The sequence below is a fragment of the Eleutherodactylus coqui genome, chromosome 1, assembly GCF_035609145.1.
Source record: "Eleutherodactylus coqui strain aEleCoq1 chromosome 1, aEleCoq1.hap1, whole genome shotgun sequence".
NCBI lineage: Eukaryota > Metazoa > Chordata > Amphibia > Anura > Eleutherodactylidae > Eleutherodactylus > Eleutherodactylus coqui.
Window position 1 is genome coordinate 43351950 of NC_089837.1, and position 25263 is coordinate 43377212.

The window sequence follows — 25263 nt, forward strand, 5'->3', positions numbered from 1 at the left end:
GGGAGAATTTTAAAAAAGTAGGTGATTATGCTTTTCAAATCACAAAAGTACAAAAACATCTATCATCAACTCATAAGTTTGGGCAAAGGGGAATCGTGAGATTCTCGTTGTGTCTAAAAGGGCCCTAACATCTAAGGATGGTGATAATAAAGTAAATGTGGCCAGTGATTAGTTCCTCAGAGCTGTGTTACATTACCATCACTATCCATGCTGTAATCATTCAGCTAGATAAAACAGTTTACGTTTGGAGCCAACATCCACAAACAACGCCTGACAGCAGTGACCTCTAACCAAGGTGTCATGGCACCCTGGAGTACCATGGCATGGAAACCCACCAGGGATGCCACAACACTCACAGCCAGGGAGTGAGAATTGGCCACATTATGGATTATTAGCTGCTGGCCATTAGCACTGCAGGAAGTGGGGTGAGGGAAAGTGTTGCAGGCAAGCTCTGCCCACCATGCCTCTGTTCTCCTTCCCAGGTCTCCTGTCATTGGTCAGGTAAAACTTTGGACCATTAAGGTGCCCATACACATTCAACAAATGAAAGAATAATTGCTCCTCTGACAGCCGTTTCCACCAGTACCACCACATACAATTTCACCTTATCTCCCGGGAACAGGAGGACCGGGCTATGAAAGTTAACATACTGGATTAATCTTTTCCTCAACATCATCTGTCAAAGTAAGGTTGACCTCCCCCCCCCCCACCGGACACATTAGAGACTTGTCCGGCTGCCAAACCCATCGTTACCAGCAGATTTCAGGCAACTAAAGTCTAATGTGTATGGGGGGCCCGTAGTATGATTGTTGTCCATTAAAGTGCCCGAAAGTCACCCCAGAGATTATGGTTCCTGCTCTTCCACACAGAAGCGATAATCACTTAGTGCATGGAGGAGGAGCAGGTTGGGGATCGCTTTCGCACCCCTCCACACACACACACCCCTCCACACACCATTCACAGCAGACAAGGAGCCTTTCATAGATGAACGATTGTCTGATTACACGGGCCGGCCATGGTTTGCTTTTCATACCTGCATAAAGTGAACAACGAACGATTAACTGTCATTCGTAGTTCATTCACTGTCAGCGGTTTCACTGAATGATGATTGTTCAGTTTCACACAATCCAGCTATAAACTTAACCCTTTGCAATCCAATTTTAGATTTAGGGTTTCCTAGGGGGCTCTCTCTTTCTGCCTTATACAATGGTGCTGTCTGCTGGCTAGAGCCAGTACTGCAGTATGTGCAGTATGCTGGAGAGCCCCCGACAACAGAGCGGCCAGTAATATACAGTAAGAATACCCTGCTGGACGTCTTCTGACATCGGAGCTGTACAGCCTTCAATCAGAATGTCTTCAGACGTCAGACAGTGGATTGGAAAGGGTTAATAATAATTGTTCTGTGTAAAAGCCCCCTTAGACACAAACCGTTCAGAGCATTTCTTCGGATAAAAACTGCATCTAATATGACAAATATATATTTATTTTTTTGTTTTCTCCACTACATATGTAAATCTCTTCTTACCCTGTGATATCGGAGGCTGGTGGTTCTCCATCATGATGTCCTTGTACAGATCCTTGTGTCCTTCTAAATACTTCCACTCCTCCATGGGGAAATAGACAGCGACATCCTGACACCTTATAGGAATCTGACAACACAATGATACCGTCATTACCCAGACTCCTCTAGTGCTGTTACTGTATAATTACCCAGCATTCCCAGCAGTGTCACCTCTCCAGTCAGCAGCTCAGTGATCTTGTGGGTGAGTTCTAGGATCTTCTGCTTATGTATCGGTAAGTGAGGAGGAGCCTCTGTAATGGGGCTCTGGCTCCTGCTCCATCCTCCTGACTCATGGAGATGGCTGTTGGGAGTCGTACCGTCACCCAATGTGTTCTTCACCATTGTGTAATCCTGTGTATGGAGAGAGACACGTAGAGGGCTGAACCCAGTATTCCTCCCTCAGTAGAAAGTGAGGGATTGGGATCCCACTGTATATAAGGCTCTACATGGGAGACTAGATGGACCATGTGTTCTCCTCCCGACACCAGTATTTAATGTGTCTATATAGATGTCAACTATCAGTCTGTGATCCCGCTGGCTCCTGGCTGCTCTTTTCTTGGCATTACAAGATGCCTACCTCCCATTCTCATTGCTCCTACAACATTACTATTAGCTCATTGGTTCCCACCATACAGAACTGACCATATTGGGGGCCGATCTTCACATTTTCTGCTGTTCAGTTCTTTAGCTCTCCCTCACTTGGAAGGTCTGGAAGCCGTTATACAGGACACTGGATTGTTCCTATTACTTCCTAGAATGGATTTTCTCTTCCCTTAGTCTGACTTGTTACATAATACAATAAAGATGATAGAAATACAGAGATGTTTACCTCTCCGGTCAGCAGGTAGATGATCTCTAAGGTGAAGCTTAATATCCTCTTGGTAATCTCATTGCTGTTCTTCTCCATCCTCGGTGGGTCATTCATGAGGACCATTTTGGATGAGGATATGAGAGAACTGGAGGGTTCTAGTACTGCCGGCCCTTTATGAGAGAAGGAGAGACTCTAAATCATACGGGGACATCATCATGTGTGATATACAGAACCTCACTTACTGAGCATTGAGAGACGCAGGTTCTCAGAGCCGTCACCACATATATACGGGTATGTTCACACAGACGGCAGATGTTTGCAGTAGATATTGACATGGAACCTATAGTAATTAGCTCAGTGAATGAGCGCAAACAACACATATAGGACTCCTGTCCAGCAGACCACTGCTGATTTGCTACTTGCTATCCTGTTGATAGGCCATTAATACTTCACAACTGGACAACACCTTAGAACTGTCCCCTCAGCAGGCAGAAATGGTAAAGCCTCTGTGCTGACGTATCATTGGATTAATTTAAAAGTGAAAGTAAAAATAAAAACAGCATCAAGATGGTACCTGATAAGAATTAGACAGGGGGCTGCAGTACACAGAGGAGACCCCCAGAGTGTAGCAATCAATCAGGTAAGGGGGGCAGGGATGGAAAAATGTATTTTCACCAGAGTGGCCCTTTAAAGTGGTATTCCCAACATGGACTTGTATGCCATATCCACAGTATGTGCTACAAATGTATAATAGATGTGCTTACCACCTCTGGGACCTGTAACTATGTGGAGACTGGGGGGTCCTCCACTCTTTTGGTGACGCGGCCACCACATCCAGGTGGATTTTGAATGGAGAGGTAGGTGGCCACACGTGTAAGCAGCTCTCTCCATTCACTTGTATAGGGGTTATGGAAAAAGCCCAGCAGACAATGACGCCCCGACACGTGGCTGATACTGGGGGCATCACGGCCGTCACCTGCAAATGGCTTTTGGGATGGACTTGCTATATCTGGCATCTCACAGATCCCGGCACACTATGTATTCAAACTCTGTGCATTAAAAGAGGTTCTACAGCAGCTGTGGTATGCATTATATGTAAAGAGAACCCGTCCGGATGAACATGCCGTCCGATCTATCAGCCTCCTCTTATAGAGCAGGAGGAGCCCAGCAGATATATTGTTGTGTGGGGGATATTCTGTATCAGCTGGTATTTAACCCCTTCCTACACTGTACATTTATGGTGCTGGCGGGACGCACCTCCCACACGGTGGTATAACGGTACGCCGCGGCTCAGTGTCCGTGCCGTCAGCAGCCACTGTCACATAGCGCTGACACCCCGCTACATCACTGGGATCAATACTCGCTGGCATTACACGGTTGCCTTGGTAACTATACCGCCGAGCGTCCAGCAGCGTCTCCCCGCGCCCGATGACAGATCAGTAGGGCGGTCCGACCGGAGAACACGTCACATTTATCACCCCGTGTGCGCCGCCTCTTACTGTGTAATTTATGGCAGTACTGAAAACATGTACCGTGTCTGTGCGCTCCGCAAGACCTTCTCTGAGCGGTTTAACCACACCAAGATGGTGGCTGATGAGCATCAGACAGGGGGCTGCACTGCAATGCTGTACTAAGGCCGGCTTCACACCAGCGGATGTGCGATTGCTCGTGCCTCAGGGAGACATATCTGCGCTATGAATGAGGCTCTTCTGCGCTCGTATCGGCGTATTTCACGGCACTTTTTCTGGCCGGGACACAAACACTCCGATGGAAATGGTGGATTCATCTAATGAGCCCCGGATGGGTTCCTTCTGCAGCAGATCAGGCATCTCCGCCCGCAGCTGCGCATCCTCCCCGCTGACTTCTATGGACTTCTAAGCACTGCGGAATTAGATGGCGCTATACAAATAAACAATATTATTATTATGGGGGCTCACACAAAATCTATTCTGTTCACTGCATATTGTGCGCAAATACATCCGTGTGAAGCCGGCCGAACAGAAGGGGGACCGAAAAATACAAGAAAACCGTGCGAAACCCTCCGGCGTCTCTTACCTGCCGGCCGGAGTCACACACAGGGGTCTGATACTGCAATATAATGTAGCTGATATCAGTGCGCTGGATATGTAGATATATATCCTCTGGCTGATAACAGAGAGTACAGCAAGGACCAGGACCTGCTACTCTGTAATAGGACCTGTGATGATGTCACTGTCATGTGATCAGTATATAAGGGGCGGAGCTCAGCAGTGAGGAGAAGTGGTGACTGAAGGACCTGTGATGATGTCACTACCATGTGATCAGTAGGGGCGGAGTTTAGCACTGAGAAGGCATATTAACTATTCCCATGCCACTTCTGCCCCATTCAGCAATTCCAGCAACCTGATTGGTTGTTTGGATTGGCTGATTCACCGCTCCTTCACTGGGGGAGTCGCCGAAGCGCGATCGGAAGCTTTGATAAGCTGGAGAGGAGCCCAGGTGTAGTGTGCGGTGGTGTGCTGATGTTGTAGAAGCCGAAATCCAACACGATACCAGGGACATAGGAAATGAAGATTTATTCAATGTCGACATTAACCCTTTCCAATCCACTGTCTGATGTCTAAAGACATTATGATTTAAGGCTGTACAGCTCCGATGTTGGAAGACATCTGTCGGGGTTCTCTTACTGTATATTGCCAGCCTCTCTGCTGTCGGAGCCTATCCAACGTGTCACCTCATGCAGTACTGGCTTTAGCCAGCAGATAGCGCTGTTGTATAACAGCAGAAAAAGAGTAAGCCCCCTAGGAAAACCAGGATACAAATTGGATTGGAAAGGGTTAATGAGTCTGGGAGACATAAAGGTTCTGAAATCCAGACTGACTTGTGACATCACAACGGATTCTTAAATACTAACCGAACAATATGGCCTCATGTCCACGGGGAAAATCAGATCCGCTGCAGATTCTACATGTAGAATCTGCAGCGGGTCCCTCCTGCCCCGCGGACATGAGCGCTGAAAATAGGAATTTAAAAGCATTTACCTATCCGTAGCGGCCGGCGAAGCTCTGCTCTTCCTCACGGCCGGATCTTCATTTTCGGCCGGCGGATGAATTCCTGATGCCGGCGGCACGTCGCCGGCACGTCGTCGACGTGCCGCGCGCATGCGCCGGGCACATCCGCCGAGCCGAAGCAAGGGAGATGCGGCCGTGAGGAAGAGCAGAGCTTCGCGGCCCGCTGCGGGTGAGTAAATGATTTAAATTCCTATTTTAGGTCTCCCGCGGATCCGGACGGCTTCAATAGGCTTCAATAGAAGCCCGCGGGAGCCGTCCCCGCGGGAGACCCGCATGAAAATGGAGCATGGTCCAGATTTTTTCATGCTCCATTTTTTTTAAAATCGCTTTTATTGACGATCCGCGGGTATTTATCTACCCGCGGGTGGTCAATGCATCCCTATGGGGTGCGGATCCGCGCGCGGGAGATCCGCTGCGGATTTTAAATCTCATTTTGCCCGTGGACATGAGCCCTATATGTTTAATATGCTTCAGCCTTTTGGGCTGGTAACAGAGAAACAATAGCTTATAAGTCCTTGTACCACACTGGCATCTGTCATGTTTATGCAATGATCGCGCTCCGGTGACTGCCACTGACGGCTCAGCACCTGCTTCTCGTGCCCAGTTCTGTAACCTCTATCCTCGTGCACATCTGAAAAGGGGGCAGTAAAGGGGTGGTGAATCAGCCAACTCAAACAACCAATCAGGTTGCTGGAATTGCTGAACAGAGCAGAAGTCTGGTGGAAAAATGTAATATGCGAGAAGTGATGGCTGAAGGACCTGTGATGATGTCACTGTCATGGCGGTGTGCTGATGGTCATGTGATGTGACGGGGCGGAGCTCCCATGGGTATTAGTGTATCTTGACGCCACCAGAAGCTAGGGGTTTGACAGGGAGAATGCCCCTCTCACATCCCTAGCTCCCGATTGGCTCAAGACAGGAAAGTCCTAACTGCACAGTGTGCATTGATTAGTGCCTGGGCTGCAGTGGCACTAATGATTAGATGTTGATGTTGCCATTTTTGGCCTGCATTAACATCTAATAATGTAAGGCTCCGAAGGAAGTAACCTTCAGGCTGATCCTGCAGCCCGTGCACTAATCAATACACACACAGAAGCCGCAGGGATTGTGGCTGTCAGGTCCGTGCCGTGCTTGCCGGCTCTTTGCTCCCGGACGCCCGTTGCACCCCCACTCACCGCCCCCTATTCTTTCTGCACCAGCAGGCTGTGCATGTGCTACACCGCCGGGGCAGCCGACCGCCGTCTGTCCGATGTGTCTCGGCATCCGCCTGTCACCTCTGTGCGGACTGCCACCTCAGGGCTCCATAATGTCAGCTCCCTCACTCTCCGGTCCCAATTTCTGCGGCCGCAGGATGCGCTTCGCTGCCGATCCAGGCGGGTGGGCGGCTGGTCTGTGCTGCGCACCCACTAGCCATCCTAACACCTTTGTGCTGTCTGCTGCCGGCTTGGGGCTCCATTATGTTGACTCCCCCCGTTTTGCGCTCCGCTGTTGCAATCCTTTAGTGTCCTTCCAGGACCTACATGGCTAGCAGCCGTGCAGCCAATCACGTTCAGTGGGCCCACCCCCCCGGCAATCTTGACTCCACCAGCAGTGCCTGGTGGTGTCAAGATACACTAATACCGCTCCCATCTTCGTACTTAAAGAAAAAATACCCCCGCGCTCGTGGGGTGCAGGAACAGTAAAGGACACACGGTCCACGAGATAAATTAAAATTATTTATTTCTGCGGTTGCTACGCGTTTCGGCGGAGTAAACCGCCCTCTTCAGGCATACAATAAACTGACATAAACGTACATGTATACAAAATACTATGACTCACATTAGTCCACGGACGCCGCCGGTCGGAGCCATCTCTTGCATCACGTGGGATCACACGTCATGATCACGTGTCTCATGCGTCATTCACAAGTCATGTGCATTCCGCATGATAAAGGCATTCAAGCAGTTTGAAGGTATTTAGATACAGATCCATTAATGCCCGCAGCTCAAGCAAAATTTATAACAGAATCCATTTTATTCATTTTAGAGAATAATTATTTTACCTATGATAATAGATATTTTAATCAAAAACGGGGGACGGCAATGGGTTGTGAATTCGCCCCAACTTATGCAAATTTACATGTCGGGGCATTCGAGGAGAGTAGGTTTTTAGATACTAGGATAATTTTACATGAAAGATTCATAGATGACATTTGAATTATTTGGGACGGAGAAATAAAAGAATTAGAGACATTTACAAAAAATCTTAATTTTAATGATCAAAATTTGAAATTTACCGTTAATATAGACAAAAATAAACTTGTATTTTTAGATCTTGAATTAAATCAAGAAAATAATGAGATTTTTACCGTCACACATTTTAAAAAGGTTGATAGCAACAATTACATTGATTTTACTAGCTGTCACGCCTGACATTGGAGGACCAATATTCCCTATGGGCAATACAAAAGAATTGGAAGAAATTGCACAAGAACTATTATATATATATATAACTATTAGAGATGAGCGAGCGTACTCGGAAAAGCACTACTCGCTCGAGTAATTTGCTTTATCCGAGTATCGCTGTGCTCGGGTCTGAAGATTCGGGTGCCGCTGCGGCTGACAGGTGAGTCGCAGCGGGGAGCAGGGGAGAGCGGGCGGGAGAGAGGGAGAGAAAGATCTCCCCTCCGTTCCTCCCCGCTCTCTCCTGCAGCTCCCCGCTCCGTGCCGGCACCCGAATCTTCAGGGACGAGCACAGCGATACTCGGATAAAGCAAATTACTCGAGCGAGTAGTGCTTTTCCGAGTATGCTCGCTCATCTCTAATAACTATATATAATAGATTATGTCCAGCAGTCAGATATTTTAAAGAATAATGTTTTAGAAAAACATTATCCTATATCACTTATTAATGCAGCCCAGAATAGAGTTTTGATAGAAAGAGAAAATATAAAAAAAATCCCTGATAGGAAAAAGTAAAAAAAAAATAGTGGAAAACAAGATAATTTGTATAAAAAAACGTCCTTTATAACTAAATATAATAATCAGGCTAATAGTATAAGAAGCATTTTAAAGAAACCCTGGCCAGTTTTACTAAATGATCCTGTTTTAAAACCTTTTTTTAGAATCTGACCCTAGATTAATTTTTAGAAAAAATAGAACGTTACAAAATATCATTGCACCCTCCAAAGCAGAACTGAAAAATAAAAACAAAGAAATTCCCCTTACACAGACAAGATTAGAGAAAGGAGTTTTTAAATGCAACTAAACTAGATGTAAATGTTGCATTCATATGCAGCAAAAGAGAGATACATTCACATTGACTATAGAAGGTAAAGATGTCACTAATCAGTACAAAAATAGATTAAAGGGGATGTCTCGTGAAATCAAGAGGGGTTATACACTTCTGTATGGCCATATTAATGCACTTTGTAATGTACATTGTGCATTAATTATGAGCCATACAGAAGTTATACACTTACCTGTTCCGTTGCTAGCGTCCTCGTCGCCATGGTGCCGTCTAATTTCAGCGTCTAATCGCCCGATTAGACGCGCTTGCGCAGTCTGGTCTTCTCCCTGGTGAATGGGGCCGCTCGTGCTGGAGAGCTGGTCCTCGTAGCTCCGCCCCGTCACGTGTGCCGATTCCAGCCAATCAGGAGGCTGGAATCGGCAATGGACCGCACAGAGCCCACGGTGCACCATGGGAGAAGACCCGCGGTGCATCGTGGGTGAAGATCCCAGCGGCCATCTTGGTAAAGGAAGAAAGAAGTCGCCGCAGCGCAGGGATTCGGGTAAGTAATAAACTTTTTTTTTTTAACCCATCCCTTGGGTTTGTCTCACGCCGAACGGGGGGCCTATTGAAAAAAAAAAAACCCGTTTCGGCGCGAGACAACCCCTTTAAATTGCGATAGCACTCACATTATATACCTTTTAGAATGTGATTGCGGTTTAAAATATATAGGGAGAACTAAAAACGCAATACGTGCAAGATTAGCTAATCATAAATATAACATAAAACGCGGCTATAATAAACATAGTGTATCAAGACATTTTGCCGAACAACATAAATGTCAATCCGGGACTTTAAAGATCACTCCATTAGATCAAATAATTAGCAAATCAATGAATGAATTGAAACGCAAGGAGATGTTCTGGATCTACGAACTCCAGCCTCTCCAACCATTGGGGCTTAATGAGGTGTTGGAGAACTGAAAATAATAGGAGTAGTATGATGAAATTGATAGGTGTAAAGGGTTACTTGGATCATGATTATATAACCATCGGGTATAAAATTGTTATAGTTTTTTAGGAATATATTGATTGGGGAAATCTGATATAAAAAATATATATATATATATACACTGTTAGTTTTTATAATGTATTTAATAATAATTTTTAGGATATTTATATATAAGAATAATATTGATAAGTGTTGATTTTAGAGTGATGGTGGTTTTTAAGAACAACATATATATTTATGGGTAGAATAAGAATGTATTATCATATAATATGGATGCACAATAGCAAAATAGGGAACATTTATGTATTTCATTATACATACAGAGTAGAAATTTTAGATTTTAGAAACTATTTATAGTGAAAGATAATTAAGTTTATAATAATGTTGTTAAAATGTAATATGATAATGAATAGCATATGTGCAAGAACGGAGATTTTAAATAGAATGGAATGCCGTTTTTTATGAATGGGCAGATTATAGTAGAACGAGAAGCGTCACATGATTTGTGAATGACGCATGAGACACGTGATCATGACGTGTGATCCCACGTGATGCAAGAGATGGCTCCGACCGGCGGCGTCCGTGGACTAATGTGAGTCTTAGTATTTTGTATAAATGTACGTTTATGTCAGTTTATTGTATGCCTGAAGAGGGCGGTTTACTTCACCGAAACGCGTAGCAACCGAAGAAATAAAGAATTTAAATTTATCACGTGGACCGTGTGTCCTTCAATGTTCCTGGACCCCACGAGCGCGGGGGTATTTTTTCTTTAAGTACGAAGGTGATATGCAAACAGCCTAACCATGGCTGTAACCCCAGCGACGCTCTCCGGAGATCGGATTCGGGACTCCAGGAACGCTATAAGCCTGCAAGGATACAGGTTGCCGGTGGACCTTCTAGGTAGGAGGTCCAGCCGAGCACCAGGTGAGTGCTAAAAGTATCTCACATTTTTGAAATTTGTTTTGAGTGAGTAGGCGCTGATTTCTGTCTTTTCTAATACCGCTCCCATGTTATGTATGGAGTAGAAGGAATTGGTGACTTTCTGGATTTGTTGTCTTTAACCCCTTCTGGCCCAGTGACTTAATATTATCCCCAAAGGTCTTGCTGGGAATTTCCCTGATGCTGCCCCCCCCCCCCCCCAATGTAGGGAGATCCCAGCAGTCCTGTGTGCACATAGTTACAGCACTTTGTCTTCCCTGTCGCCGCGGGGCGCACTCACACGGCGTGCGGTTGTGGAGATACGCTGCTGATTTATGGGACCCAACTCTGTGTATTCCTCTTTTCTTGCTTTTCTGCACTCTTGAATCCACAGTGAGCGCTGCGGACTTCCTGCACTTCTGGTACAAGGAAGGCAAACGATACAAATAGATAGTAGGGGCAGTGAATATTCCTACAGATACAGGTGGAAGTCTGCAAGCTCAGAGTTAGAGGAACATTGGTACAATATCTGGATGTGGCAGAAATAGTTAGTAATTACCAGCTGCCACCAGATTCCTCAGGAGGCAGGGGGGCAAAAACTATCAAGTGACTGCATGAGATCTGCAGCAAGATGTGGTGGCCGCAGGCACTGAGGGTTACATTTATACAGGTGGCAGCAGGCACTGAGGGTTACATTTATACAGGTGGCCTCCCTCACACAGGCGTTTGCAAAAAAAAAAAAAAAAGAATTACTCGCCTGACAGGCGCCCCCCTGAGCTCCAGCAGGCTTCTGGGCACTTGTCTGTGCAGACAGATCATCTATTGCTGGTAACAGGGTTTGATAACCCCTTCCCCAGCTCTGATTGGTTCTCACTCGCTGGCATTCAATGACATCATTGAATGGCTGTGATTGGTTCATCAAGCTCAGCTCAGCCAATCAGAGCAATCTCTTGCTGGAGGCAGGGATTTCAATCCCCATCACCAGCAATAGATGCTTGTCGGCACTGACAAGTGCCCGAAAGCCTGCCCGGAGCTCCGCGGAGCAGCGGGAGGGACCCAGACGGCGCCTGTAAGGGGAGTATTGCTTTTTTTTTCTTCAGCTAGTGTAGCTAGGGCCTAAGGCATATACTAAAAATGGAAGGTCTTCATGCACGAACTCAGAGACACTCACCTCTACTGACCCAAAAGCACAAGAAATGTTGGGTCCAAAATGCCCAAGACCATATAAATAAGCTGAAGATGTTTTGGGATTCTTTTCTGTGGAGCGATGAAACACAACTGGAACTTTTCAGGCCTCTGGATAAACAGTCTGTCGGGAGGAAGAATGAAGCAGACGCTGTAAAGAGCCCCCTGCCTACTGTGAAGCTTGGCGGTGGCTCGGCAATGCTACCGTGAAGCCTGGCGGTTTCCTCAGAAACGCAGTCAGAAGCCGGTATCTAGCTACGCATCATCTTTGACAGCAAAATATGCTCTACTAAGCACTAAAGACACTTGTCATGAAGGGGTGAATAATTCTGAAACTGCAGTAATCTCGCAGGCGGGGCCATTTGCCCGGGGTGCAATCATGAGGGAAGGCAGGAGAGGCACTGGCAGCACAGTGCGATACAGAAGCAGAGCTAAACAGCTGATCACTGCCTTCTGACTTACTACACCGCTACCCCAGCCCATCCTGGCATATTGAACCAGAAGAGTGGTGCTGTCTGATCTGCAGCGCCTGCCTGAAACCAGCATAGTCGCACAGAAGAGAAGCACCACGCCGCCCCTGGCTTCCTGAGTCCGACACTGAACACCTGATCACTGCTCAGCGCTCGCATCCTGCAGCCGCCCGGACCTGACACCGTGCTTTTGTCAGTGGAGGTGCTGTGTCAGGCTCTGGTGGCTACAGGACAGGAGCGCTGAGCAGCAATCAGCTGTTAAGTGTTGAACTCAGGAAACAGAGGCGACCATGCTAGACTATGAAGAGGTGAAGCACAAAGCTGCAATGTCCCTGCAGACAAGAGGCGTTGTTGTGTCTAAAACGGCTCCCATCTCTTCAGGGAAGTAGCGATCCTCCAGTATGGCTTTTAGCCACACGGAATCATAGGCAAGCGTTTCCCATTGCTTTCAATGAATGACCTCGCATCGCACTTGCACGCACCTCCGGCCCCATTGAAAACAATTGGCGAGGAGTTCGAGTGAAAGCCCAAAAAAAGAACATGTTGTGATTTTTTTTTTTTACCCACAGCGCATCACTTATATATACGACTCCATTCAAAAGAACATATTTGTGCATCTCACAACGCACGCATCTCACACGATTTCCTCGGTCGCATGAAAGCAGTCTAAACTTGAGTACCAGGAGATGGTCACGAAGTGGAAGAGATTTTTGGGGACTCCTGGGAACAGTTCAGCTTCTACACGAGAAGACTCACCTGAAGGAGACTCTGCACAGCTACCACACTCAGAAAGTGAGGGCAGATAAGGCGGCCATGGCAAGGGAGCGACATCTACAGGTAGTTTAGGGATCTGCAGGTCAGACTGGGAAAGCTGTATAGTAAGTCAGAAGCAATCAGTGTTTTATTACGCAGTGATCAGGGGTGGCGCAGTGCCACTCTTCTATGGGATTATGTCTGGCTTAGAGGCCGCAGTTTAGGAGGCAAGGAGCAAAATTGCAAGTCAGTGACAGAGGCTCAGATGAAGTGGAGGGGGGAGCGCCAAACAACGTGTGCACTTTAAGCTACGCCTCTGATTAAGGCTACACTCACAGGGGCGATTTTCACAATGATAAAATTTTGATTAAAAAAAATTGCATCGTTTCTGTAAAATTGCGATCTTTTCTTGCGTGAAAGGATCACATATACTGTATTTTCCGTTCTATAAGACGCACTTTTTTCCCTCCAAAGTGGGGGGAAAAAGTCAGTGTGTCCTATAGAGCGAATGTGCAGCCGACATACAAAGCCAACACAGCAGGAGAGCAGAGCGGCCTGCCCAACAGCTAATTGGTGGGGGTGGGGGAGTAGCAGGGAGCTCAGCCGTTTTACGGACGGACGGACGGCGGCTTCTGCTATGAAGCTCACAGATAGTGTGATAATGATCGCTCCATAGCAGAGCCCAGCGCCCATAAAACAGCTGATTAGTAAGAGGAACTGCTGCCCCCACCCCCTCTGACTTATCAATCAGCTGTAGTTAACGACAGCTCTCACATCTGCCAGCTACATAGCAGGGGGAAGGGGAGAAAGAGCTGCCTGTATGTTGTATACATTTCTGCCTAGTTATGCACAGATCTATACTCCATACATAACCATAATGAGACATGCCATGCAGCGCTCCTGTAAAGTTGGGTGACAACTAATGGAATCCTCATATTGTCACCCAGCTCTTCCAGGATCCTGAATGCCAACTACAGAGTTATGCAAGCATGTATACAACATGCATAACTAGTCAAATATGGCATTCAGGGCTCCTGGAAAGCTGGGTGACAAGTAGAAAGATAATTACATTTACACTCAGCTTTCCTGGATCCTTAATGGCAGGTTGATCTGGTGGTATACACTTTATTCCGAGGCGGTACTACTGCTCTTTATTCCTAATGTAATACCTCCCTCGCTGCCTGGTCTGGGGGAGTTCAAAATAATTTTTTCCCCATTTTCCTTCTCTAAAACCAAGGTGTGTCTAATCATCAGGTGCGTCTTATAGAGCGAAAAATACGGTACTTCACTGGGAAAAAATCCCATCACACGCAAATACACATTCAATTTTTTTTCTAAGATCCATCTGAAACAGGCAATTTCTCCTATGGGAACGTCTAAAACCAGGACATGGTGAGATTTAGTTTATGCTGTGAGGAGGGGGAAAATACACGCTCGTGAATGAAGCTGTTCAAAAGTGTGGATTTCATATTCATGCAAGTTTCTCATTAATGTGAATAAGCCCTAAAAGTGGCATTTTGTAGTGAATAGGAAGAAACCATTTGCTGTTTTAAATATTAAATCTTTGACATTTTTCATATTCCAAAACAAGAATCCATTTTTTGGATGAAATAGATTTATTGTAAAATGTTTACCACGTGTAGAAAATCACAACAGTTTCTTCCTTGAGTGAATTCTTTGATGAGATCTACAATTGGCATGAGTAGTAAAACATTTCCCACATTCTGGACATTAATAAGGCCTCTCTCCTGTGTGACTTTTCTGATGTCTAGTAAGAGTTGATTTCTTTGTAAAACATTTCCCACATTCTGGACATGAATAAGGCCTCTCTACTGCATGACTTGCATAGGGCTTCTCTCCTGTGTGATTTCTCTGATGTGCCATAAGAATTGATTTTCGGATGAAACATTTCCCACATTCTGAACATGAATATGGCTTCTCTCCTGTGTGACTTCTCTGATGTATAGCAAGATTCGATTTCAGCGTAAAAAATTTCCCACATTCTGAACATGTATAGGGTTTCTCCCCTGTGTGACTTCTCTGATGTGCCATAAGATTGGATTTTCGGTTGAAACATTTCCCACATTCTAAACATGAATATGGTTTCTCTCCTGTGTGACTTCTCTGATGTATAGCAAGATTCGATTTCAGCGTAAAGAACTTCCCACATTCTGAACATGAATAGGGCTTCTCTCCTGTGTGACTTCTCTGATGCCTCATAAGATTTGGTTTTCGGATGAAGCATTTCCCACAATCTGAACATGAATAAGGCCTCTCTCCTGTGTGAATTCTCTCATGTAAAACAAGATCATATTTCTGGGTAAAACGTTTCCCACATTCTGAGCATGAAAAAGGCTTCTCTCCTGTGTGAGTTCTCTCATGTGCAATAAAGGTTGTTCTATATGCAAAACATTTACCACAGTGTGAACAAGAGTACGGCTTCTCCCCTGTGTGCACTCTTCTGTGTGTAAAAAGTCCTGATCTGCTTAAGAACAGTTTTCCACATTCACCACACTGGAACTTTGTACCCCCTTTGTGAGTTGTAGGTGTGGAAACAATCTTTGATTGGTCAGGAGAAGGTTCCTCATGATTAGGGGGATTATATGACAGATCTGTACTGACAAGCTGTGGTTGTACATGAAGGGTGATGAGGTTTTCTGCTGAAGAGCGCTGCATGATATCTTCATCTTCTACATTATAGTTACACGATAACATCAAGTTTCCGTCTGAGTTCTCAGGGGAATTATCTGTTAGGAGTAAGAAAAACAAGAATTTTGTAATTTTGTTTTTGAAATCACAAAAGTACAAAAACATCTATCATCAACTCATAAGCTTGGGCAAATGGGAATCGTGAGATTCTCGTTGTGTCTAAAAGGGCCCTAACTTCTAAGGATGGTGATAATAAAGAAGATGTGGCCAGTGATTAGTTCCTCTGAGCTGTGTTACATTACCATCACTATCCATGCTGTAATCACCCAGCTAGATAAAACAGTTTAAGTTTGGAGCCAACATCCACAAACAACGCCTGACAGCAGTGACCTCTAACCAAGGTGTCATGGCACCCTGGTGTACCATGGCATGGAAACCCACCAGGGGTGCCACAACACTCACAGCCAGGGAGTCAGAATTGGCCACATTAGGGATTATTAGCTGCTGGCCATTAGCACTACGGGAAATGGGGTGAGGGAAAGTGTTGCAGGCAAGCTCTGCCCACCATGCCTCTGTTCTTCATGCTGGGTCTCCTGTCATTGGTCGGGTAAAACTTTGGACCATTAAGGTGTCCATACACATTCAACAACTGTGGAAAGAACAATTGCTCATCTGACAGCAGTTTCCACTGCTTTGTTTGTTTTCTCCACTACATATGTAAATCTCTTCTTACCCTGTGATATAAGAGGCTGGTGGTTCTCCATCATGACGTCCTTATACAGATCCTTGTGTCCTTCTAAATACTCCCACTCCTCCATGGAGAAATAGACAGCGACATCCTGACACCTTATAGGAACCTAACACACAATGATACCGTCATTACCCAGACTCCTAGTGCTGTTACTGTATAATTACCCAGCATTCCCAGCAGTGTCACCTCTCCAGTCAGCAGTGCAGTGATCTTGTCGGTGAGTTCTAGGATCTTCTGCTCATGTATCGGTAAGTGAGGAGGAGCCTCTGTGATGGGGCTCTGGCTCCTGCTCCATCCTTCTGACTCATGGAGATGGCTGTTAGGAGTCGTAGCGTCACCCGATGTCTTCTTCACTAATGTATAATCCTATGTATGGAGAGAGACATGTGGAGAACTGAACCCTGTATTCCTCCATCAGAAGAAGGATAGAGATTGTGATTCCAATGTATAGAGCTCTACAAGGGAGACTAGATGGATCATGTGTTCTCCTCCCGACACCAATATTTAATATGTCTATATAGATGTCAACTTCGTGGCAAATATCAAAGTCTGTGATCCTGCTGGCTCCTGGCTGTTGGTTGGTTCCTCCTCATTACAAGGAGCCTACTTCCCATTCTCATTGCTCCTACAACATTACTATTAGCTCATTGGTTCCCACCATACAGAACTGACCATATTGGTGGCCGATCTTCACATTTTCTGCTGTTCAGTTCTTTAGTTCTCCCTCACTTGGAAGGTCTGGAAGCCGTTATACAGGACACTGGATTGTTACTATTACTTCCTAGAATGGATTTGCTCTACCCTAAGACCCCCTTTCCATGGGCATTGTGAAGCAGGAGCCACCATTGAATCTCCGCCAGTCAGGCCTATCTGATAGATAGGCTGACCGCGGAGAATTGGGGCAATTCGCAGCATGCTGCAAATTGCCCACAGCGAGCAGAGAATCGCAGTGATTCTCCGCTCGTGGACAGTGTGCCGGCGCTTTCCATAGCAGTGCTATAGAAAGCTTTAGAGGGCGTGATTCGCCAGCGGCTTACCACTGGCGAAATCACGCCTTTGGACAGGCACCCTTAGTCTGACTTGTTACATAATACAATAAAGATAACATAAATACAGAACAGCTTACCTCTCCGGTCAGCAGGTAGATGATCTCTAAGGTGAGGCTTAATATCCTCTTGGTAATCTCATTGCTGGTCTTCTCCATCCTCGGTGGGTCATTCATGAGGACCATTTTGGATGAGGACATGAGAGAACTGGAGGAACTGGAGGGTTCTAGTACTGCCGGCCCTTTATGAGAGAAGGAGAGACTCTAAATCATACGGGGACATCATCATGTGTGATATACAGAACCTCACTCACTGAGCATTGAGAGACGCAGGTTCTCAGAGCCGTCACCACATGTATGCGGGTATGTTCACAAGGACGGCAGATGTTTGCTGTGGATATTGACAGGGAACCTGTAATAATCAGCTCAGTGAAGGAGCGCAAACAACACACATAGGACTCCTGTGCAGCAGACCACCGCTGATTTGCTACTGATTGCCTATCCTGTTGATAGGCCATTAATACTTCACAACTGGACAACACCTTAGAACTGTCCCCTCAGCAGGCAGAAATGGTAAAGCCTCTGTGCTGATGCATCATTGGATTAATTTAAAAGTGAAAGTAAAAAATATCTCAGCATCAAGAGGGTGCCTGATAAGAGGAGACCCCCAGAGTGTGACAGTTAATCAGGTGAGGGGGGCAGGGATGGAAAAATGTATTTTCACCAGAGTGGCCCTTTAAAGTGGTATTCCCAATATGGACTTGTATGCCATATCCACAGTATGTGATACAAATGTATAATAGATGTGCGTACCACCTCTGGGACCTGTAACTATGTGGTGAACAGGGGTCCATCACTCTTTTCGTGAGGCGACCACCACATCCAGGTGAATTTTGAATGGAGAGGTAGGTGGCCACACATGTACGCAGCTCTCTCCATTCACTTGTATTGGGGTTACGGAAAAAGCCCGGCAGACAATGATGCCCCGACACGTGGCTGGTAGTGGGGGCATCACGGCCATCACCTACAAATGGCTTTTGGGATGGACTCACTATTTCGAGCATCTTACAGATCCCGGCACACACTATGTATTCAAACTCTGTGCATAAAAGGAAGTTCTGCAGCAGCTCAGGTCTGCATTATATGTAGAGGGAATCTGTCCCGATGAACATGGCGTCCGATCTGTCAGCCTCCTCTTATAGAGCAGGAGGAGCCCAGCAGATATGCTGTTGTGTGGGGGATATTCCGTATCAGCTGGTATTTAACCCCTTCCTGCACCGTACATTTATGGCGGTGGCGGGACGCACCTCCCACACTGTGGTATAACGGTACCCCGTGACTCAGTATCCGTGCCGTCAGCAGCCGCTGTCACATAGCGCTGACACCCGCTACATCACTGGGATCAATACTCGCTGGGCATTACACGGTTGCCATGGTAACAATACCGCCGAGCGTCCAGCAGCGTCTCCCCGCGCCCGATGACAGATCAGTAGGGCGGTCCGACCGGAGAACACGTCACATTTATCACCCCGTGTGCGCCGCCGCTTACTGTGTAATTTATGGCAGTACTGAAAACATGTACCGTGTCTGCGCGCTCCGCAAGACCTTCTCTGAGCGGTTTAACCACACCAAGATGGTGGCTGATCAGCATCAGACAGGGAGCTGCACTGCAATGCTGCACTAAGGCCGGCTTCACACCAGCGGATGTGCGATTGCTCGTGCCTCAGGGAGACATTTCTGCGCTATGAACGAGGCTCTTCTGCGCTCGTATCGGCGTATTTCATGGCACTTTTTCTGCCCCGGACACAAACACTCCGATGGAAATGGTGGATTCTTCTAATGAGCCCCGGATGGGTTCCTTCTGCAGCGGATCAGGCATCTCCGCTCGCAGCTGCGCATCCTCCCCGCTGACTTCTATGGGGCCGTTGGTGCGCAAATACACAGAAACATAAGGTGTGTTCTATCAGTGCAGCCGAAACGTGTGCAGAAAATACACGCATGTGAGCGAAAACACGGAGAGCCGCGGGTTCTATTCACTACATCATATTGTGCGCAAATACATCCGTGTGAAGCCGGGCGAACAGAAGGGGGACCGAAAAATACAAGAAAACCGGGCGAAACCCTCCGGCGTCTCTTACCTGCCGTCCGGAGTCACACGCAGAGCTCTGATATCAGTGTGCTGGATATGTGTATATATATATATCCTCTGGCTGATAACAGAGACAACAGCAGAGACCAGGGCATGCTACACTGTGATAGCTGAAGGACCTGTGATGATGTCACCATCGAGTGATCAGTATATAAGGGGGAGGAGTTGAGCACAGAGGAAAAGTGATAACTAAAGGACCTGTGATGATGTCACCACCATGTGATCAGTATCTAAGGGGGAAGAGCTGAGCACAGTGAAGTGATGACTGAAGGACCTGTGATGATGTCACCACCATGTGATTAGTAGGGGCGGAGCTCAGCACTGAGGAGAAGTAGTGGCTGAAAGACCTGTGATGATGTCACTGTCATGGCGGTGTGCTGATGGTCATGTGATGTGACAAGGCGGAGCTCCCATATTATGTATGGAGTAGAAGAAATTGGTGACTTTGTGGATTTGTCTTTAACCCCTTCTAGCCCAGCGACTTAACCCTTTCCAATCCACTGTCTGACATCTGAAGACATTGTGATTGAAGCCTGTGCAGCTCCGATGTGGCAAGATGTCTGGCAGGGTATTCTTATTGTATATTACTGGCTACTCTGTTTTGGGGGCCTCCCCGGCAAGTCACATACTGCAGTACTGGCTCTAGCCAGCAGACTGCGCCATTGTATAATGGCAGAAAGAGAAAGCCCCCTAGGAAACCCTGAATCCAAAATTGGATTGCAAAGGGTTAATATTATCCCCAGAGGTCTTGCTGGGATTTGCCCTGAAGCTGCCTCCCCCCCCCCCCCCCCCCCCCGATGCAGGGAGATCCCAGCAGTCCTGTGTGCACATAGTTACAGCACTTTGTCTTCCCAGTCCCTGCACTCACACGGCATGCGGTTGTGGAGATACGCTGCAGATTTATGGGCCCTAAGGGTGACTACTGTGAGGGGTTAATTCTAGTTTTCCCTTTTACCTTGAATAAATAAGAGAAAAATAAGTTTTAATTTCTCTGTCTGAAATATTATCTTTCTATATTTCTTTCTGATCTTGTTCTCACACGAGTTCTTATCTATCCTCCCTTTCTCTCACACGAGTTCTTATCTATCCTCCCTTTCTCTCACACGAGTTCTTATCTATCCTCCCTTTCTCTCACACGAGTTCTTATCTATCCTCCCTTTCTCTCACACGAGTTCTTATCTATCCTCCCTTTCTCTCACACGAGTTCTTATCTATCCTCGCTTTCTCTCACACGAGTTCTTATCTATCCTCCCTTTTTCTCACACGAGTTCTTATCTATCCTCCCTTTCTCTCACACGAGTTCTTATCTATCCTCCCTTTCTCTCACACGAGTTCTTATCTATCCTCCCTTTCTCTCACACGAGTTCTTATCTATCCTCCCTTTCTCTCACACGAGTTCTTATCTATCCTCCCTTTCTCTCACACGAGTTCTTATCTATCCTCCCTTTCTCTCACACGAGTTCTTATCTATCCTCCCTTTCTCTCACCCGAGTTCTTATCTATCCTCCCTTTCTCTCACACGAGTTCTTATCTATCCTGCCTTTCTCTCACACGAGTTCTTATCTATCCTCCCTTTCTCTCACACGAGTTCTTATCTATCCTCCCTTTCTCTCACACGAGTTCTTATCTATCCTCCCTTTCTCTCACACGAGTTCTTATCTATCCTTCCTTTCTCTCACAGGAGTTCTTATCTATCCTCCCTTTCTCTCACACGAGTTCTTATCTATCCTTCCTTTCTCTCACACGAGTTCTTATCTATCCTTCCTTTCTCTCACACGAGTTCTTATCTATCCTTCCTTTCTCTCACACGAGTTCTTATCTATCCTTCCTTTCTCTCACAGGAGTTCTTATCTATCCTCCCTTTCTCTCACACGAGTTCTTATCTATCCTTCCTTTCTCTCACACGAGTTCTTATCTATCCTTCCTTTCTCTCACACGAGTTCTTATCTATCCTTTCTTTCTCTCACACGAGTTCTTATCTATCCTCCCTTTCTCTCACACGAGTTCTTATCTATCCTCCCTTTCTCTCACACGAGTTCTTATCTATCCTTCCTTTCTCTCACAGGAGTTCTTATCTATCCTTCCTTTCTCTCACACGAGTTCTTATCTATCCTCCCTTTCTCTCACACGAGTTCTTATCTATCCTCCCTTTCTCTCACACGAGTTCTTATCTATCCTCCCTTTCTCTCGCACGAGTTCTTATCTATCCTCCCTTTTTCTCACACGAGTTCTTATCTATCCTCCCTTTCTCTCACACGAGTTCTTATCTATCCTCCCTTTCTCTCACACGAGTTCTTATCTATCCTCCCTTTCTCTCACACCAGTTCTTATCTATCCTCCCTTTCTCTCACACGAGTTCTTATCTATCCTCCCTTTCTCTCACACGAGTTCTTATCTATCCTCCCTTTCTCTCACACGAGTTCTTATCTATCCTCCCTTTTTCTCACACGAGTTCTTATCTATCCTCCCTTTCTCTCACAGGAGTTCTTATCTATCCTTCCTTTCTCTCACAGGAGTTCTTATCTATCCTCCCTTTCTCTCACACGAGTTCTTATCTATCCTTCCTTTCTCTCACAGGAGTTCTTATCTATCCTCCCTTTCTCTCACATGAGTTCTTATCTATCCTTCCTTTCTCTCACACGAGTTCTTATCTATCCTCCCTTTTTCTCACAGGAGTTCTTATCTATCCTCCCTTTTTCTTCCCTTCTGGGAAAGTATCCTTGAATACTTTTTACTTTGATAAACTGATCATAATATGTTGATGTACTGTCCTGGGAAACCAGGTGTCTTTGAAAGGAGTATTATTAATTGTCTTCTCCAGATGTCCAGCGACCTCAGACATGCGCTGTGATTAAATCTTATATGAGAAATTTTCCCTTTATATTCTGTATCTTGCAAATAAACTTCACTTCGCTTCTAGGCATTGCATGTCATATGTGGTTGTCCATTTAGGCAGCCATTATTTGGCTGCCTAAACGTGGGGCAAAAGCTAACTCCTTACCTGCAGCCGATACCTGACGACCCTACCTGCCGACCAGCCGGACCATAGGCCACGGGACCCCAGATCTACAAAACACCTGTGTAAGGTAAGCCCTTGACTTGCTACTCCAGCTCTGGGCTCCCCTGACTTCAGTCCCGTGTTGACAGGAGGTGAGTCGCTGCATGTTATATAGGACGCTTCTGCCTGTTATTTTTGGTGTTCTTAGTAACTGTAATAGACGGAAGAACCCTTGTGTGTATATTGCCATGCTGTCTGCTGTAGAAATTATTGCTTTTATTCTTGCTTTAACTGCCAGACTCATAATGTTAGCTGTAATTTGTAACAAGATTACTAAAAGCCGCCCAGTAAGGCAAGCCGTGGTCCCCCCCCCCCCCCCCCCATCCCCATAAAAAGGTCTGTGTGACAAATAAGTGTCCTGCCAGTTGCAAACTTGGCAGAAGGGGACTAAAAAAAGGTCTGTGTGACCGCCTGATTTACCCGAAGGAAGCTGTGTGCATCCTTATACTGTGTGATTGAGGTAAAAACAGGTAAGTCCATAAGTGTCCTGCCAGCCACGGACCTGGCAGAAGGGACTAAAAGGTCTGTGTGACCGCCAGATTTACCAGAGGAAGCTATGGGCATCCTCAACACTGTGTGATAGTGGTAAATCAAAAGGTAAGTCCAATAGTCAAAATGGGGTCCGACCAGTCTAACACTTATCTGACACCGATCGAGATAATACGAGAAGGGGAAGGGAAAGACATCTGTAGGCAAGCCTATAAAATATATAGACAGATAGGACTTAAAAAGGCGGGAATCTTTAACTATGAGTTCTGGCAATAGTACGGGAAAAACACATGAAAGATATTAGAGACGCTGGTTTAGAAAAAGGAACAGGTTTGCAGAAAGCGTCTAAAGGGGCAGTAGTGAGCCCTGGAATCCCTCTACTGACATCTATACAGGTACAACTTTTGGGTTGCGAGAAACCTGGGTAGAACAGGACTAACTTTAAATAGTAACTCTTGGGGAAATCTTCTTTTGTAAAAGAGGAAAAATAGAGTCAGGGAAGGGATAAGAGGGCTCTAAGAACAGACAATATGGGAAACGTACAGGGCAAGGGGTATGCCTATATGGAAAACAGCTAGAGAAATAGCAAAAGACAGAGAAAGCAAGTTAGCCGTGGGGAGAGAATGTAGTAAGTTGTTGAGAAAAGCAGGTGTTTAGAATTTTGGGAGAATGGAATCTTAGACCAGCAAGTTTGGGAAAGATTCAGAGATAGTCAAAAGGTTGGATAAAAGTCAGTTAGACAGATGGATTGAGGCAAGTGTAGATACGGCAGTAATGGGTTATCAGAGAAAGGGACTCCTTTTATAGTTTGTGTTCCTTTGGGACATAAAGCAAGTTCATGCAGAATCTGTGGACAATTATGTGACAAATAACCATTATTGTTTGTCTTGTATGTCTTGATGTTATGTAATCTAATCTTTGTTGTACGTCTTAGTCTTCTTCATACAAGTGTAAAAAAGTTATACCCCACTCACGTCTGTGGGGGCTTTTAAGAATACAAGGGTTAAAACTGCAGAAAATGTTGCGGTGTTAGAAGCGCTTAGCATGTTGTCTTTTCTATGTGTTTAACTATTCATATCCTCAGAGAAATATACCCCTTGTAATTACTAATGATTAATGTTGTTTAAAGTCTGAATGTTCTGGCTGCTTTCTAATATCTTAGCTATTATTCTGTTTCATAGAGAGATAAGATTCAGGGTCATAGAAAGAAGGACAAACGTTGATGAAATAAGAAACTTGTAATGAATTACGTGAATTATACGGTCTTAAAAATAGAGAACATAGGGATTTTAAGGTGTATTTTTTTTGTGTGTAAATGTCAGTTCTGTGATTGGTTGGACATCTGTATCACTGCTAAATGCTGTTAGTACTGTACTGTCTCTGAGAGAATGTTCTGTAGGAGAAACACGCAAACGGCCAGTATCGAAGGGGTGGAGCTAGATTATGTAAAAGTACGTAATGTTTCATCCATCTCTTGTCTACAAAGGAGGGGGTGAGAAGCTTGGGCAGTTAGGAAAAGTTTTTTTTTTTTTTTTTCTTCTCAAATTTGATGAGACATTGCAGGCAGGATCAGATTAATAATGAATTTGCTTGAAGAATATCATATTCCAATGTGGATAGATGTTTGTGGATTATTCTGCCTTGTTGTAATTCATGTCTCTGTTATTTGTACTGATATCTTACAAGCCTTATCTGCATCCATCAAATTCTCACCAGATGGATCGGTACGGGTTGAGACCTCAGGTGACAGTTCAGAAGAGTTTTGTAAACTAACTGCTCTCTTGGTGGATCCGGCTCATGTATTTGTCTTGACAGCTACTGCAGAAACTCAGCTTTCCGCAGGTCCTGACGAATAGTAAGCCACCTCCAAGACAGACATAGGGAAATTTAATATACCCCCTATGATGGTAAATCTGAAGCCATGATACACACCCCTGGTTCAAACAGTATCCCTTTAGTTTCCCACAAGAAAAATGCTGATTGGGGAACAAGTGGGAGACTTGGTTCCGATGGGGGATTTGCGTGAGATACGTTCTCCAGCAAACACCCCTCTTTTTCCAGTAAAGAAAAGACGCTGAAGGGTCGTGATGCCTCACGCGCTTCCTTGTGCTGGAAGGTCCTGAAAGCATATTGGGAACCGATGTGATGGGACCCTTG

General features: G+C 45.6%; 2 pseudogenes; both read right to left on the bottom strand.

The window, feature by feature from the left end:
- Nucleotides 1-25263, bottom strand: part of LOC136615389 (zinc finger protein 850-like) — a 304670-nt pseudogene that overhangs the window by 50367 nt on the left and 229040 nt on the right.
- The window catches only part of LOC136608771 (zinc finger protein 84-like), a 44525-nt pseudogene continuing 33824 nt past the window's right edge, over nucleotides 14563-25263 (bottom strand).